Source organism: Pseudophryne corroboree, chromosome 2, assembly GCF_028390025.1.
Source record: "Pseudophryne corroboree isolate aPseCor3 chromosome 2, aPseCor3.hap2, whole genome shotgun sequence".
Classification (NCBI taxonomy): Eukaryota; Metazoa; Chordata; class Amphibia; order Anura; family Myobatrachidae; genus Pseudophryne; species Pseudophryne corroboree.
In genome coordinates this window covers 733114151-733127015 of record NC_086445.1, presented here as the reverse complement: position 1 = coordinate 733127015, position 12865 = coordinate 733114151, and the positions used below count along the sequence as shown (strand labels likewise).

The 12865-nt window shown below is 42.0% G+C and overlaps 1 pseudogene; it reads left to right on the top strand.

Moving 5' to 3' along the window:
- Positions 1-3119: 3119 nt before the first annotated feature.
- LOC135052528 (5S ribosomal RNA) lies at positions 3120-3237 on the top strand (annotated as a pseudogene).
- The last annotated feature ends 9628 nt before the right edge of the window (positions 3238-12865 follow it).

Genomic DNA, 12865 nt, shown 5'->3' with positions numbered 1-12865 from the left:
CCTGCTTCTCACCAGAGCCATCCCATCCTGCTTCTCAACAGATCCATCCCCTCCTGCTTCTAACCAGATCCATCCCATCCTACTTCTCTCTAGCGCCATCCTCTCCTGCTTCTCACCAGATCCATCACCTCCTGCTTCTCACTAGCGCCATCCTCTCCTGCTTCTCACCAGATCCATCCCCTCCTGCTTCTTACCAGATCCATACGCTCCTGCTTCTCACCAGAGCCATCCCCTCCTGCTCCTCATCTGCTTCTCACAAGCACCATCCCCTCCTGCTTCTCACCAGCGCAATCCCCTCCTGCTTCTCACCAGTGCCATTTCCTCTTGTTTCTTGCATGAACCATCCCCTCCTGCTTTTTTGCAAGCGCCATCCCCTATTGCTTCTCACCAGATCCATCCCCTCCTGCTTCTCACCAGAGCCATCCCCTCCTGCTTCTCATCTGCTTCTCACAAGCACCATCCCCTCCTGCTTATCACCAGCGCAATCACCTCCTGCTTCTCACCAGTGCCATTTCCTCCTGTTTCTTGCATGAACCATCTCCTCCTGCTTTTCGCAAGCGCCATCCCCTCTTGCTTCTCACAAGCGCCATCCCCTCCTGCTTCTCACTAGCACCATCGCCTCCTGCTTCTCACCAGAGCCATTCCATCCTGCTTCTCTCCAGATCCATCCCCTCCTGCTTCTTACCAGATCCATCCCATCCTACTTCTCACTAGCGCTATCCTCTCCTGCTTCTCACCAGATCCATCCCCTCCTGCTTCTCACTAGCGCCATCCTCTCCTGCATCTTACCAGATCCATCCCCTCCTGCTTCTCACCAGATCCATCCCCTCCTGCTTCTCACCAGAGCCATCCCCTCCTGCTTCTCATCTGCTTCTCACAAGCACCATCCCCTCCTGCTTCTCACCAGCGCAATCCCCTCCTGCTTCTCACCAGTGCCATTTCCTCCTGTTTCTTGCATGAACCATCCACTCCTGCTTTTTTGCAAGTGCCATCCCCTCTTGCTTCTCACAAGCGCCATCCCCTCCTGCTTCTCACCAGAGCCATCCCCTCCTGTTTTTCACCAGTACCATCCCATCCTGCTTTAGACCATTGTCATACCCTCTTGCTTCTCTTTGGCAAATCCAATTCCAATGCAGGATGACAAATCAGAGCCAAATCCAAATACAGAAAAAATGGTCCCATGCACATCTCTAGCATTAATTATTGAGATGATTATCTGACCGTTGTTCTATTTTTGTGATTTTTGGGTTTGAGTTCACTCTTTATTGTAAAGGTAATAATATAATATTTTTTTTGTGTTTCTGAATTTATCAAATTTTTCACACTCATTTGGTGGTTTTTGGCAATGTCTAAAGGTCACATAGGGAAAATATTTACATGGGGATAATGCTCTATGGACAGTTCCACAGTCTCATAACTGGGTGAGCCATATCTGGTATATAAGCATCCTACTTTAGTGGCAAATGCCTGCCCTTTACTGTCCATACTATATCTGTTGACACTGATTAGTTATTGTTTTAGTTTTTTTTTGTCTTTTCATTGCTTTAATTTGTTTAATAAAGATTATTGTACGGGTATGGTCATTTCTGGCAGGTCGAACACATTTGATTTATTCCTGCTTCCTGGTTCCATTTGTTGACCTCTGAATGATAGGTGAAAGTGCAGCCACATCACTTCTGGTACAGCAGAACCTTGGTCCCTACCCCATGTGTGTAGATGTGGACTTTTGTTTCTGATCACTGTTTGTTGGTAGCTGGATGGCTTTTCTGTCCCACTATGGTTCTTTCTCACCACAGGTGAGCTGCACTCATTGTTAATTTGTGAATGTTATAAGCCCAGCACTTGTATTTAGTAGTTGGCAGTCCTTGACAAAGGTATAGGCATGGAAGAGTGGGAGAGATGTTTCCCATGTAGTACCGGAATCAAAAGAAAAAGAAAGACTATATGTCTTATCTGGGGCACACTTTAAAAATTATGATCAAAAAATTGGTGTTGTTGTTAGATTAAAATATAACTTTTATTTTTGTCTCTAATTAAATAGTAGCTGAATGGCAACAAAATAGAAATGGCGACGTATGTAGCAAAAAAACATAAATACCAAATAATCAAAATATTCAAAATTGCTGGCGTTGTGGCTCTGTGAGCGAAATTATATGTCCAATATTGAATAATTGTCTCCTCTTCCTACTTTGTTTATAAAGACATAATTGAACCTAATAATTACTAATATTTTCTTCCTCTTGATAGGCACAATAAATCTGGTCTGGACTCAGCATTATATAGAAGGGGAAATGAAAATCTAAATAAACTCTAGTGATTAATTAATAATGATAGAGGGATGCAGAATTTAGTAGAAATTAAATTAATAAGTAAATATGGGAAAAGTATAGATAAAAATAAGAATACAAATACAGGTTGAGTATCCCTTATCCAAAATGCTTGGGACAAGAGGTATTTTGGATATCGGATTTTTCCGTATTTTGGAATAATTGCATACCATAATGAGATATCATGGTGATGGGACCTAAATCTAAGCACAGAATGCATTTAAGTTTCATATACATCTTATATACACAGCCTGAAGGTCATTTTAGCCAATATTTTTTATAACTTTGTGCATTAAACAAAGTGTGTCTACATTCACACAATTCATTTATGTTTCATATACACCTTATACACACAGCCTGAAGGTCATTTAATACCATATTTTTAATAACTTTGTGTATTAAACAAAGTTTGTGTACATTGAGCCATCAAAAAACAAAGGTTTCACTATCTCACTCTCACTCAAAAAAGTCCGTATTTCAGAATATTTGGATATGGGATACTCAACCTGTAATAATAATAATGAAAAATAATAAATATGAGAGTAAATATGAGTAAAAAAATATATTACAAAAATGATAAATTGAAAATACAAAAAAGGGGGACAAATTGATGATAATGGTTAGATGATAAAAAGGAATTGACAATTAAAAAGTATATGGTAATGAATTAATCGCTTGTTAAGCTAAATAAGATTCTGGGAAAAGATAGAAAAATACTCACAGAAGAAAGTAAATAAAAAAGGGAGAGAGAGAATACGTGTGGTTTCCGGTCTCGTCATGTGTGATACACCTACCTGCGGTCAAACCACACTGAGTATGCCCAACCTTGTCTGATCTTGGAAGCCAAGCACTGTGGGCCAGGTCAGTACCTGGGTGGGAGACCACCACAGAATACCAGGTACCGCAGGTATTTTTATCCAAACTGAGGACACGTGACCCAGAACGAATATCAGGTTGCAATTTTTTCCAGCAAGTACTTCGTCAGTGAAATAGGTAGAGCTAGGCATATATTCTCTGCCTCCCCCTTCCTGTCATATTTCTACTACAGCATATATTATCCCAAAGTAGGAAAAGGAGACAATTATTCAATATCGGACATATAATTTCGCTCACAGAGCCAAAATGCCAGCAATTTTGAATATTTTGATTATTTGTATTTATGTTTTTTTGCTACATACGTCGCCATTTTTATTTATTTTTTGCCATTCAGCTACTATTTTATTAAAGACAAAAATAAAAGTTATATTTTAATCTAACAACAACACCAATTTTTTGATAATAATTTTTAAAGTGTGCCTCAGATAAGACATATAGTCTTTCTTTGTCTTTTGATTCCGGTACTACACGGGAATCATCTCTCCCTCTCTTCCAAGTAGTTTACTGAACTATTTTCTGGGAGCACCGCCAACCCAGTGCCGAACCCTTATTATCATGGGAAACATGGCCAGATGTTGGTTCATTCTATAGCTACAGCTTAAATAACATTTACTTGTACTTAAATTACTTATACATTGAGTGATCCTGTGCAGACTCAACCAACCATCCTCTTACCTAAAGGTATAGTCATACCGAAACAGATATTGTGCACACTATCTGCCTAATTCAGACCTGACCACAGCAGCAAATTTGTACTGTAATGGGCAAAACCATGTGCACTGCAGGGGAGGCAGATATAATATATGCAGAGAGAGTTACAGTTGGGTGGGTTATATTGTTTTGTGCAGGGTAAATGCTGGCTGCTTTATTTTTACACTGCAATTTAGATTTCAGTTTGAACTCACCCCACCCAAATATAACGCTCATGTTATATCTGCAGTGCACATGGTTTTGCCCATTAGAGTACAAATTTGCTGCTGCAATCAGGTCTAAATTAGGCCCTATGTACAGGACACCTTGAATTTCTGCTTTGGTTGTGATAAGTACCAGTGTTTTTGCTACATCATGGCTTCAAGTTTGTACATGCTAAAAAAATGCATTAAATTGTTCCCTTTTTTGCAGTAAGATGGTGTGCTGGTCAGTTCATAGTTGCTGAGCCCCTGATGGAGTGGTGATGTTTTTTCAGCAATTTTTCTATGCAACTTATTTGAGTACCCAACATTTTACAAAAGAAAACAGTTGCAGCTTTATAATATACATAAAACTCACAAAGAAATGCCTTTCTCATATGCTAAAGGACCAATGAGCCTCACCTCTTAATGAACCCCTTGTTAGTCAAAGGGGGTTAGTAAAAACAAATACAACACAATATCAGAGGGCACGACTAGATAACTAAAAACTACTAGAATTGCCCCTACTTCACAATACTCTACCACCCAAAACAAAGGCCTATTTGGGCTACACATCATTTACATGTCCCTTATTCAGTTGCACATATTCTGCCTCTGAGTGCCATTCCTTTCACTGGTATTTATATATATATATATATATATACACACACACACACACACACACACACACACACACACACACACACACACACACACACACTATATGGACAAAAGCCTTTGAATGCCTGGCCATTATACCAACAGAGACTGCAATGACATTGTGTTCAAATGTATAGTCTTTAATATGGAGTTGGTCCTGACCAGGAACTGATGTTGTATGAGTAGGTCTGGCTCAAAATTTCTGTTCCAGTTCATCCCAAAGGTGATTGATGGGGATGAGGTCATGGCTCTGCGCGGGCCAGTCAAGTGCTTCCACACTGTACTCATCTAACCAAGTCTTTATAGTCCTTGCTTTGTGCCCTGGAGCACAGCAGGTTGCCACAAGATGAAGCATAGCATTGTCCAAGTGTCTTGGTATGCTGAAGCATTAAGATTGCCCTTTAATGGACATAAGGGCTGTGAATGCTGATTATTTTATAGGACAAAAAACAATACCTTATTTCACCAAAGTTCAAGCCGCTGCGGCCGCTGTATTTAATCCTTAACCTCTATACTGTTTACACACCCTACGTACACAAGATTGTACCGTGGGCACACTTTGCGTACCTACGCTGAACTGACATAGTAAGTACACAGTTTGCGTACACAGGCCTACACACTGAGAGTACAATGCAGCAGCCCGAGTGGCTGTAAATACACTTTAAACATTAGCAGGAAAAAGGACATTACACCAAATTGTCTTTTAAAACTATGTTGGGGTCCAATCCACCAACGGTTATTTACTAGCAGGGGGTTACAACAATAATACAATACAATAAGAGAAAAGGCTACAGTCAATGGTTCATATGTTTGTTCGCGTGCACTACCCGGTGCGGTCCTCAGTCAATCAAGGTAGATGACCTTCAGAGATTGTGTCTAACTGGGCCTGCAGCTGGCCTTTTATACATTTGTCCAAAACCTAATACAATGGAAACTGTAATCTCTTCATCCATAGGTCAAAGGGCTGGTCATTTACAGTACAGGAGGGGCCATAGGTTGGTTTGAATAGGTGGGCGATGTCTATTCCATGTGTACTTGCAGTTGGTCTCCACTGGGTTCCCGCCGAATATCAGGAGTACAGTAAATACAGTTGATATTAATATTCTGCTCCTGCGCATATCTACACACAGGAGCGTGCGATCTTCCGCAAACTGCTACCGGAATGACGCCCTTAAAATACCTTACAGTTGGATACCAAACACCACCTTATAACCTAATGCTGTCCCCTCATATCCTGTAAAGGTGAATCCCTTTGTTATTATACCCTTTAAGCAAGTGTAACTCGCTGGTGTGGTGTATGTAGACTATGTGTAAATTGTGCGCTATGTGTATTAAATATGAAATGTGTCTTTGTGGCTTTCCATGTGATTACAAATGCTACCGTAATTACTCATACCACGCGCTAATACGCACTACCACGTGATCGACTATACGCAAACTATGAGCATGCGCACGCACGGCAGCACAAGTACGCGCACGGAGGCCATCTGTGTGGAATTTGTCCGTGATGTGTATGGCTGAAATATTTTCAACTTCGACAGGGCCTAGCTGGATGACTAAGCTAAGTGACAGACGTGGGCGGCACAAACATGTGGCACATCTATGAGTGGCACTGCGTGGCATACAGGATGGCAGTTTTACAAACTAAGCCAAAAAATGCTCCAAAGAGCACAAAATGCAAAGAAAAGAGGTGTAAGATGGAATTGTTCCATAAACAGGACATGCCCACTTTAACAAACCAATCATTTCAGTGACAGGGACTGCCACTCTTGTGGCTGGAATGATTGATTTGATTGGGCCCACACAAAATAATAAGCAATTGATCTCTCCCTACACAAACTGGCTCTACAGAAGCAAGAAGTCATCATCATTTTCTGATTCCTCACCTCCATCAGTGTGTACATCCTCGTTTTCACAGACCATTAATTCATCCCCGCTGGAATCCACCATCACAGGTTCCTCTTTACTTTGTGGAGGTAATTGCTGGTAAAGGTCTTCCTTGTGTAATTTGACATTCATTTTGATGAACATCATCTTTTCCACATTTTGAGGAAGTATCCTCCTATGCCGATTGCTGACAATGTTCCTGGCTGTGCTAAAAACTCTTTCTGAGTAAACACTGGAGGGTGGGCAACTTAAGTAAATCAAAGCCAGTTTGTGCAAGGGCCTCAAAATTGCATCTTTTTCCTGCCAGTATTGAAACGGACTGTCTGACTTGCCTATGTGGATGCTATCACTGAAATAATCAGCAACCATTCTTTAAATGGAGACAGCATACATATGCTTCATATGGTATAGCAACAGTGTCGCACAAATGACTCAGAGATATATTTTTTGCTCTTGATCACACACAGAGGATATATCATATATAGCAGTAGTGTACAGCAGCCACAGTACTAGTAGTCAGAGTGACGCACCAATAGAAATATATTTTTTGCTTTGGATTACACACAGATATATAGCAGTTGTGTACGGCAATACTAGTTGTTGTCGCTGAGTGGCACACCAATAGAAATATTTTTTTTTGCTCTGGATTGCACACAGACGATATATAGAAGTAGTTTACGGCATCCGCAGTACTAGTAGCAGAGTGACGCACCAATAGAAATATATTTTTTGCTCTGGATCATACACAGAGGATATATAGCAGTAGTTTACGGCAGCCGCAGTACTAGTCGTCAGAGTGAAGCACAAATAGAAATATATTTTTAGCTTTGGATCATACACAGATATATAGCAGTGGTGTAAGGCAGTACTAGTAGTTGTCACTGAGTGACACACCAATAGAAATATATTTTTTGCTTTGGATCACACACAGATATATAGCAGTAGTGTACGGCAGTACTGGCAATCGTCACTAAGTGATGCACCAATAGAAATATATTTTTTTCTCTGGATCACACGCAGAGGATATATAGCAGTAGTGTATGGCAGCCGCTGTACTAGTAGTCAGAATGATGCACCAATAGAAATATATTTTTTGCTCTGGATCATACACAAAGGATATATAGCAGTAGTGCATGGTAGCTGTGGTACTAGTAGTCAGAGTGATGCACCAATAGAAATATATTTTTAGCTTTGGATCACACACAGATATATAGCAGTGGTGTAGGGCAGTACTAGTAGTCGTCACTGAGTGACACACCAATAGAATTATATTTTTTGCTTTGGATCACACACAGCTATATAGCAGTAGTGTACAGCAGTACTGGCAGTCGTCACTAAGTGATGCAACAATAGAAATATCTTTTTTGCTCTGGATCACACACAGAGGATATATAGCAGTAATGTATGGCACCCGCTGTACTAGTAGTCAGAATGATGCACCAATAGAAATATATTTTTAGCTTTGGATCATACACAGAGGATATATATCAGTAGTGTATGGCAGTACACAACCCCTTACAGACAGAGAACACATGGTCCTATACATACACAGCCACAGTATGCTACTATGCTGAGCCCTAACACAGTGACAGCACACCCAACTCAACTCTCCTGCAAAACAACCCCTCTGCTCTCCTTCCCTAACAGCACACAGCACAGAAGGAACACGTCCTTACTGTGCACTCTCCTAGTCCGGAGTGAAGATGGCGCAGACCACCGGCTTATATAGAATTCAAAACCAGCGAGATCTGACAGAGAGATGATAAAGTTTTGCCTTGTTTTCGGATCCGAGTCAGATGCAAATAATCAAGCCTGACTCAGATCAGGACTCGGATCCCTAAGTTCGGGCTGGTTCTGTTCTCGGGGAACCGAACCCGCACATCCCTATTATTTATATTTTATTCTTTACATATGAGTATTGCACTTCTGGTATGGCTGTGATGTTGGTTCTGCCTACCAGAAAAGGGGAAGGTCAATGAGGGAGAGAGGGAGTCATGGTGCAGGAGAGGCCACTTTCAGTTCCGGCCGTTTCGGCAGCAGCACTTACGGTTTTATTAGATAAACTTTTATAAAAATTCACTCTTAACCTTATTCAGCACAAAAGTGGTGTTGTTCCAATTATTGCACTAGGAAGTGCTCTTTGTATTACATTACAGATTATCAGGAGTTGGTGTGGACTACAACAAGGAGCTTGGCCATCCCTTACTAGTGGATCTTCCTGGGCAAAGTCTTTTAAGTAAAAGAATTCTGATAGACTAATAAATTGATATTTCTGTTATATACTAGTGATGAGCGGGTTCGGTTCCTCGGGATCCGAACCCCCCCAAACTTCACCCATTTTACATGGTTCCAAGGCAGCCTCGGATCTTCCCGCCTTGCTCGGTTAACCCAAGTGCGCCAGAACGTCATCATCCCGCTGTCGGATTCTCGCAAGATTCATATTCTATATAAGGAGCTGCGCGTCGCCGCCATTTTCACTTTTGCTTTGGAGATGACGTGGCTGCGTTCTCTCAGTTTCTGTGTTCAGTGTGCTGCAAATATCTGTGCTCAGTGTGCTGCAAATATCTGTGCTCAGTGTGCTTGCAAATATCTGTGCTCAGTGTGCTGAAAAAATCTACGTTCTCTGCCTGAAAAACGCTCCATATCTGTGCTGCATTATAGTATATAGTAGGAGGACAGTGCAGAATTTTGCTGTGACCACCAGTATATATATAGGAGTACGGTACTGTAGTCCACTGCTCTACCCCTGTGTCGTCAAGTATACTATGCATCCATACCTGTGCTGCATTTTAGTTGTGCGCAGTATATAGTAGGAGGACAGTGCAGAATTTTGCTGACCACCAGTATATATATATAGCAGTACGGTACAGTAGTCCACTGCTCTACCTCTGTGTCGTCAAGTATACTATGCATCCATACCTGTGCTGCATTTTAGTTGTGCGCAGTTTATAGTAGGAGGACAGTGCAGATATTTGCTGACCACCAGTAAATATATATAGCAGTACGGTACAGTAGTCAACTGCTCTAGCTCTGTGTCGTCAAGTATACTATGCATCCATACCTGTGCTGTATTTTAGTTGTGCGCAGTATATAGTAGGAGGACAGTGCAGAATTTTGCTGACCACCAGTATATATATAGCAGTACGATACAGTAGTCCACTGCTCTACCTCTGTGTCGTCAAGTATACTATGCATCCATACCTATGCTGCATTTTAGTTGTGCGCAGTATATAGTAGGAGGACAGTGCAGAATTTTGCTGACCACCAGTATATATATATATAGCAGTACGGTACAGTAGTCCACTGCTCTACCTCTGTGTCGTCAAGTATACTAAAAAAGTTCAGTAAAATGACCCAAAAATCAAAATTAAAAGCGTATGATGAGAAGCGTAAACTTGCAATATGCCATTTACGACACGGAGTGGCAAGGAACGGCTGAGGCCCTGGCCTATGTTCATGGCTAGTGGTTCAGATTCACATGAGGATGGAAGCACTCATCCTCTCGCTAGAAAACTGCAGTGCCACTCCTAGATGGGCCAGGTGTTTGTGTCGGCCACTTGGGTCGCTTAGCTTAGCCATCCAGCGACCTTGGTGCACCTCTTTTTTTCTTTGTATCATGTGCTGTTTGGGGACTATTTTTTAAATCTGCCATCCTGTCTGACATTGCAGTGCCACTCCTAGATGGGCCAGGTGTTTGTGCCGGCCACTTGGGTCGCTTAGCTTAGTCACACAGCTACCTCATTGCACCTCTTTTTTTCTTTGCATCATGTGCTGTTTGGGGACTATTTTTTAAATCTGCCATCCTGTCTGACACTGCAGTGCCACTCCTATATGGGCCAGCTGTTTGTGTCGGCCACTTGGGTCGCTTATCTTAGTCACACAGCTACCTCATTGCACCTCTTTTTTTCTTTGCATCATGTGCTGTTTGGGGACTATTTTTTAAATCTGCCATCCTGTCTGACACTGCAGTGCCACTCCTAGATGGGCCAGGTGTTTGTGTCATCCAATTGGGTCGCTTAGCTTTGTCACACAGCTACTTCATTGCACCTCTTTTTTTCTTAGCATCATGTGCTGTTTGGGGACTATTTTTTAACTCTGCCATCCTGTCTGACACTGCAGTGCCACTCCTAGATGGGCCAGGTGTTTGTGTCGGCCACTTGGGTCGCTTAGCTTAGTCACACAGCTACCTCATTGCACCTCTTTTTTTCTTTTCCCCATGTGCTGTTTGGGGACTATTTTTTAAATCTGCCATCCTGTCTGACACTGCAGTGCCACTCCTTGATTGGCCAGGTGTTTGTGTCGTCCACTTGGGTCACTTAGCTTAGCCATCCAGCGACCTCGGTGCAAATTTTAGGACTAAAAATAATATTGTGAGGTGTGAGGTGTTCAGAATAGACTGGAAATGAGTGGAAATTATGGTTATTGAGGTTAATAATACTATGGGATCAAAATGACCCCCAAATTCTATGATTTAAGCTGTTTTTGAGGGGCTTTTGTAAAAAAACACCTGAATCCAAAACACACCCGAATCCGACAAAAATTTTTCAGGGAGGTTTTGCCAAAACACGTCCGAATCCAAAACACGGCCGTGGAACCAAATCCAAAACCAAAACACAAAACCAGAAAACTGTCCGGTGCACATCACTATTATATAGGAGGAGTACAGTGCAGAGTTTTGCTGACCAGTGACCACCAGTATTATACGTTGTCTGCCTGAAAAATGCTCCAAATCTGTGCTCAGTGTGCTGCATATATCTGTGCTCACACTGCTTTATTGTGGGGACTGTGGACCAGCAGTATTATATAGGAGGAGTACAGTGCAGAGTTTTGCTGACCAGTGACCACCAGTATACGTTGTCTGCCTGAAAAACGCTCCATATCTGTGCTCAGTGTGCTGCATATATCTGTGCTCACACTGCTTTATTGTGGGGACTGGGTCCAGCAGTATTATATAGGATGAGTACAGTGCAGAGTTTTGCTGACCAGTGACCACCAGTATTATACGTTGTCTGCCTGAAAAACGCTCCATATCTGTGCTCAGTGTGCTGCATATATCTGTGCTCACACTGCTTTATTGTGGGGACTGGGGACCAGCAGTATTATATAGGAGGAGTACAGTGCAGAGTTTTTCTGACCAGTAACCACCAGTATTATACGTTGATCTATTACTGGCATATAATTCCACACATTAAAAAATGGAGAACAAAAATGTGGAGGGTAAAATAGGGAAAGATCAAGATCCACTTCCACCTCGTGCTGAAGCTGCTGCCACTAGTCATGGCCGAGACGATGAAATGCCATCAACGTCGTCTGCCAAGGCCGATGCACAATGTCATAGTAGAGAGCATGTAAAATCCAAACCGAATCCAAAACCAAAACACATAACCTGAAAAATTTCCGGTGCACATCACTATTATATACACTGGCATAGCGCCAAATCTGTTTGGTTTCATATATAAAAGTGTCATAGTGCAGCAAATGTAGCCAATGTTTCAGTCTTATGGTTAAAGAAAAGCTGCTAAGATGCTCTTATTTGTGCTTTTGATAATACAGTATATGTTACATTAATTTAACTATACTTGCAATGTTCTTGTGACAATACCATAGGCGTGAGGAGCACATTTTATTAGGGGGTGCACCACTATAAAAGTATATCTAGCACTGCCTATTGGGTGTGGCTAGCACTATTTTACAATACGTTCAAGTGGGAGAGCATAAGAATGTAAAGGGGGAGCATTGAATGGGATGCAGGCATTGGCATGTGAACAAGGTTAACGTTACATAAAGCATTTTAACTCGATCGGCATTATATACAAATATATATAGATTCACATAAAATACATTGAAAAAGCCAGATCCACATAAAATACATTGAAATAGCCAGATCCACATGAAATACATTGAAATAGCCAGATCAACATAGAAAAAGATATTTAAATTGCCAGAACCGCATAAAGGGGCTAATTCAGGTTAGATCGCAAATTGCAATCCAACTGGAATAATTGCAATCACCCTGCAGGTGCATGCGCACGTTCTGTGGGGGCTGCAGAAAATGCGATCGCCTTGCCTGTCAATCAGGCAGAGGCAGTTGCGGGGTGAAGGGTGGGTGGCAAGGCTTCGTTTCCGGGGCAGAAACAGAGCATTACAGGGGTGGAGCCGGCCAAACGGGTGGGGTGCATCGCAAACGGGGGCGTGGTAGTGGCATGATCGCAGGGCTGCATGACA